This window comes from Bombus impatiens, unplaced genomic scaffold, assembly GCF_000188095.3.
Source record: "Bombus impatiens unplaced genomic scaffold, BIMP_2.2 scf_0390, whole genome shotgun sequence".
Classification (NCBI taxonomy): Eukaryota; Metazoa; Arthropoda; class Insecta; order Hymenoptera; family Apidae; genus Bombus; species Bombus impatiens.
Genome location: NT_176809.1, coordinates 3 through 5,756, shown reverse-complemented (window position 1 = coordinate 5,756; position 5,754 = coordinate 3). Strand labels below are relative to the sequence as shown.

General features: G+C 37.5%; 1 pseudogene; it reads left to right on the top strand.

The window, feature by feature from the left end:
- Nucleotides 1-4,610: 4,610 nt before the first annotated feature.
- LOC105680873 lies at nt 4,611-5,233 on the top strand (annotated as a pseudogene).
- Nucleotides 5,234-5,754: the final 521 nt, after the last annotated feature.

Here is a 5,754-nt window from a genome sequence, read left to right as displayed (position 1 = left end):
CATGAACGGTCGTAACAATGAGCGACGGACGAATAATTGTTTCAGTATTAAACAAATTAAGGACGCGTCACTACACTTTTGCTGGAGACGTTCACGAGCGGCCATCTTGGACTGTCATGATAGCTCTTACACGTGCGCATCGGAATACATGCAATAATTACGCACATTAAATAAATGCAAAATAATATTATTCCCACTACAATTATACGTCAACTATTATATAAAGTCACAAATAATTAACGGATAAATAATAGATTTCACATTAATAAAATGTCACTGTATATTACGAACATTCACAGGCGGCCATTTTGGATAATCAACACGTGCATATAGTAACCTTTATGCGTTACAAAATAAATCATATTTTCAGCGAAGGAATAAATATTTAATAAACGATAATAAAATGAAAGATCATAACGAAGAAAGAATAAATAATGATCAATACAACGTAACGCAAGAATATTAGAAATTAATAGAAACCAGCCGTGAGAAACAAACCATGAAATAATATATTAAATTTACTATTATAAAGAAAATGATATTTTATTGAAAGAAACAGGAAATAACGCATAGGAAGACTCGGCAAATATTAAGTTGCCACGCGCCTTGAACGATTCACTGGCATCAGCAAGGAAGTTACCAGATACATCGCAGATGTAACTTCAGCAAGGACAAGTTGGCACGCGCCAGCCACGTTCCACTGGCATCAGTAAGGAAGTTTTGGGAAACATCGCAGACGCAACATTGGCAAAATACGAGCTGCTACGATACCTACATTTTATCACGCACCTCGCATGTCCCTAATACCCAACGAAATACGAGAAATTAAGAAAACGAAACCGAAACTTCAGCAGCATCTACGTGTCTCAAGGATATGAGAAATTAGGAATAGCGTAAATAAGATAATCAAGAAGACGAAACTTCAGCACAATCCGCGAAAGTAGACAGTTACAAAATTCCTAATTTGTCACGTAGCAATGCTGTGATTCCCATAGAGATGATCCATCACGTGACAATTAGGATATTATAAATAAGCAGGAATAACATAGAGTAGAAGAGTCCTTATTCAAAATTCAGACCATTCACATCGTCACTCTATCCGTCGAAATCGAATATTAGAAAAGTTAAATAGTTTCGTAACATAGAGTAGAAGAGTCCTTATTCAAAATTCAGACCATTCACATCGTCACTCTGTCCGTCGAAATCGAATATTAAATATGGTTTCAAAAAATCATCATTCGAATTAAGCATTCGTATTGTCACTTCATCTGCGGAATCAAAGTTAATTGTCAAAATTCGACATATCACCAAGCCATACATACCGCCGATCGACTTTACATCTAATCAAGGTAGGAAATTTGAAATTGTATATCCTCTTCTCTTTTAACTTGCAGTCGAACAAAGTTGTCTCTGAATAAAAACACCCGTCGGCGGCTATAGTTGACAGATAAAACTATCTAGCACAATTTACGTAGATTTCATCCGAATGTCTTGAATTCACGATATAAAATTGAAATAAACGTTCTTGGCCAAGATTTAATAAATTGTCTGGAATAAAACAACTTTATCAAATTTCGATCTATTTCGTTTACAATCGTTCGCTGTATCAACCAGTGATTACGGTGTTTTTAACGCAGAGAACATCTATGGTTTTTTGTTTTCCTCTTCCCATCGTTAGCAGATTGCTCATCCTTGAGCGAGACCTACTGTTACGTATTTATTTGTTTAAATCGATCAAATTTTAAATTTTAATTTTATTGAATTTATTTTCTGTTTGAGTTGAGTTTAATCAGAAGGGAAATATTGAAATGATATGATTGCGTATGAAATATAGATTTAGATTTCTGATTAATACGGTAGTTGCTGCCACCAGAAATAGTCTAAGGACTATTTCAAAAAAAATTTTTTTTTTATTATTATTATTATTATTATTATTTTCTTTAAGCTAGGAGTGTTAGTGTGTGATGGGTATTGTTCGTCTGTCGTGTCTTTGGTAACTACTAGATTGAATTCCCAGTCTGGACGTGCCTCTGTAAGCACCTTCTTGGCTGTAGGAAAACAAATCTTTGTATCTTTGTCTTTTGGTAACTATTAGATTGAATTCCCAGTCTGGAAGTGCCTCTGTAAGCACCTTCTTGGCTGTAGGAAAACAAATCTTTGTACCTTCATCTTTTGGTAACTATTAGATTGAATTCCCAGTCTGGAAGTGCCTCTGTAAGCACCTTCTTGGCTGTAGGAAAACAAATCCTTGTACCTTCGTCTGTCGGGGTTTTGTTACTTCGTAAGTGCTTATCCAATAGTTTACGTTTAATGGGTAGCGTTAACTAACGTTTAATGCAACTGGCAAACGAATTCCACTTTCCGGCTAACCTGCTATGCGCAGGAGTACTGGCACAGGAGAGGATTAAAGTTATTCGGAATAGACAATTGCTCTTGACAAATGTATTTATTTCGTCCAATTGAGTTATATTAATGTAAATATGTTATAATTTATTCGATTTTAGTCGATTAAAGGTATTACAATGGCGGTTATAAGTATCATCGGATACAAATATAGATGTATCATACGGTAGTATGTAGTAAATATGTATGTAGATATAGTGGATGTTCGAGCTACTGGTCGGATAGGGTTTCAGAAATGTTCGATAAGATTTATTTATTGCGGTAGGATTAATGACGAAGACTAATTTCTACTCTTTCGGGCGATTAACACAATATGGTTTATGATAAACGCTATTGTATGATGTGGGCGATGGTAATCGAAATTGGGAGGAATGCGTCTCGCAATGTTCGGAAATAGGTGAACTCGAGGGCGAAAAACTCGGTGCAGAATCTTCGCGATTTAATTCTAACTCTTCTCGGCGCCTCTTTTCTTCCCTTTTAACTTCTGCAGCAATTAATCGTTTATACCAACGTTCGGCTCGCTTCTTGCTGAGGTGACTTTTATCTTTTCGATTCTTTCTTGATTTTGTCATCTGATATGATCAAGGTGAAATGAATATCATTCTCTGTGTGTAACTTGTGCGATTTCGCAAGCCTTGCCCAAAGACGGGCGATATTTGCCAACGATGGGAGGAGGAATGCGAAAATCAATAAGTGTTTTCGATAATTGAAAACACCGTTAACATAGGTTTAACACAGCGAATAATCAGTTAGATTTAACAATTTAGAAGGTATAAGTCGTTTTTGGCAACTAGTGGAGTCGTAAGTGAGAAATGATTATTTTAATTGGCAACTAGGTTCACTGTGGACAATCATTGTGACTTCGTAGGCCTCGCCCAAGGATGAGCAATCTGCTAACAACGGAAAGAGGAAAACGAAAACCATAGATGTTTCCAGTGTTTGGAAAACACCGTAATCACAGATTGATACAGAGAGTAATTATCGTAAATTCAAGACGTTCGGATAAAATCTATATGGATTGTGTACTTGGTAGTTTTATCTATCAACAATAGCTACCGATGGGTACTTTTGTTCAGAGACAATTTTTGTTCGACTGCAAGTTAAAAGAGAAGAGGATATACAATTTCAAATTTCCTACCTTGATTAGATGTGAAGTCGATCAGTGATGAGTGCAGCTTGGTGATGAGTCGAATTTTGACAATTAACTTTGATTCCGCAGATGAAGTGACGATACGAACGCTTAATTCGAATGATGGTGGACGTTCGGAAATTTTTAAAACCAAACACTCGATACTCAGGTTCGACAGACAGAGTCGCAACGCGAACACTTTGATTTTCGAATAGTTATTCGACGCTTGGATTTTCGAACTTAATTAGCTTTACACAATTTTAACGGACAGAATGATAACGTGCACGGCTAGTACTAACTTTATACTCGATTTTGACTGAGAGTCGACGTAGACGTACCGACTTTCGGATGAACAAAGAACGCCGTTCTGGTTACTACCCGTTATTTATATTTTCTTAATTGTCACGTGATAGATTATCGTAATATCTTTACCTGACAACTTATGAATATTATAACTGCTTACTTTCGTGGATTGTGCTGAAATTTCGTCTTCTTGGTTGTCGCATATTTTTGGGACACGTGGAGTCTGCTGAAGTATCGTCTTCTTGATTGTCTTATGTTTCGTTTGGTGTTAGTGGCATGCGGTGTGCGTGATAAAATGTAGATATCGCAGTAGCTCATATTTTGTTGATGTTGCGTCTGCGGTCCTTCCCTACTGATGCCAGTGGAACGCGCGTGGCAGCTTGTCCTTGCTGAGGTTGCATTTGTGATGTATCTAGTAATTTCTTTGCTGGTGTGAATGGAACGTACAAGGCACGTGGCAACTTAGTGTTTTGCCGAGTCTTTGCACGTGTAGGCGCCATACTATCTTCCCCCAAAAAACCATTAAAAATAACACGTCACTTCATAAGGGATGGTGTGAAGTGGCAGTTCGTAACAGTTGTTAATTGTTTGGCGAGTTCGTTTTACTTGGCGAATTTAATTTGCTTAGTGAGTTTTTAGGTTAGTTTTCCTTTTTATGTAATAATTCACAGTAATGAGTGGTTTCGATTGTTCAATATTTTGTATGTTTGGTAGTGTCGATTTTCTTTACTGCATTTCCATTTTTTCTTTTTATGAATGCAGGTTATGTTAGATCATGGATACTGATGTATCTGAAGTATGTATTATTTTGATTTGTTTTGACTTCATCCTGTTTCATATTGTTGTTCATTTCCTTAAACTTGTGTGTTTTATTTTAGTGTGAGAGGAAGAAAAGAAATAGAGGGAGGCGTAGACCATTCATACCTCCTTTGAAACGTTTAAGAAAACCTGGACGTCCTGGCGGTGCAAAAGGTCGTAGCCGGGTGTTAAAGAGGTTGAGGAAATCATTTTCTACGGAGGGTAGCAATAGTATGGCTCCAACCCCATTGTCGAATCTTGAGGATCCTTCCGTTGTTGACCTAATTTTCTCCGATGAGGACACCCTTGAGTTGCCGCCAGGTTCTTCTATGGTCGAAGTGGTCGATACAGATACCTGTGCGGAGGTTCGTTTTCCAGAGGAGATCCCTGATCAAGTGTTGGAGGCTTATCTACGCCACCATTCCTCAGGTCAGGGTAGTACTTGCCCGGACGTACTCTCATGGTGTTTAGATAGGTTTCGTGAGATGTATCCGGATGCTCCGTGTGTGACTTCTGAGTTTATTTAATAACAGTGCTCTATATGTCTACGTGTATTTTGAACAGGTGTTGTTTTATTAGAGTGATTTTATTTATATGTAATATTTAATAAGGTGTATTTTATTTGTTATTTTCCCCCTTGCATTGGCGCGTTGTGAGTAGTGTCGATTCTGGATGGTGGTTTGTGCTTCTTGATTGTTACTTTGGTAAATTATAATTATGCAGATTTTGATTTTTATTTCCATTGCCTCCGCTGTTTAGTTTGATTTACTGTTGTAGGTTTCGGTGATTTTGGTATTAGCGTTGGATAATGGATTGGAGGCATCGTCATCAGAGATTCCCACGCGGACTGTCATAGTGTGTATCCTATTTGTTTTCTTGTGTTTAATTTAATTTTTTCCTTTTCGGTTTATCTTTATTCGCTGCATATGGTGTTTCAGTGCAAGAAGAAGAAGTGTTGTCAAGAATCCGTGAGTGGCCCCAGAAGACGCAGTCATCGTGTGTGAGCAGGAACGAAGAGTCGAGTTTACTGAGGGTGACGTGTGACAATTGTGTTGTGTTTTGTTGTGTACAATATGTATTTATATGTCGGAGATGAAAGGAAAACCGGAGCCTTCCCTTTG